The sequence below is a fragment of the Trachymyrmex cornetzi genome, unplaced genomic scaffold, assembly GCF_001594075.2.
Source record: "Trachymyrmex cornetzi isolate Tcor2-1 unplaced genomic scaffold, Tcor1.1 scaffold3287, whole genome shotgun sequence".
NCBI classification, from domain to species: Eukaryota; Metazoa; Arthropoda; class Insecta; order Hymenoptera; family Formicidae; genus Trachymyrmex; species Trachymyrmex cornetzi.
Window position 1 is genome coordinate 349 of NW_017297989.1, and position 386 is coordinate 734.

Sequence of the window (386 nt, forward strand, 5' to 3'; positions counted from 1 at the left end):
GAGTAGCACGATAATTTCACTACGCGAAACGCGGGCAGCAGCGTTCGCGAGAGTCTCTAGCTCGACGGAGCGTAAGGAGCGTCCGCGAGTAGCACGATAATTTCGCGAGTGTCACCTTCCGCGAGCGAAGTTTGTAAGGCTTCGGCGCGGGAGTCGACGCACCGACGGACGCGAGTTGCGACGTCCGTTACTTTTCCGATGCGGCGGAGCACTTTGTGCGCCCGCACGATGAGCACGAACGGAGAGTCGCGTATCCGGTTTTCACTGATATCCGGCTCGAAGGACCACTTTGGTGCCGGCGGCGGGAGCCTTCGATCTGGTTCCCCCGTTACGACAATTAAAACGATTTATTTTTGCGCCGGGTTCGCTCGGACGCTTCGACGGAG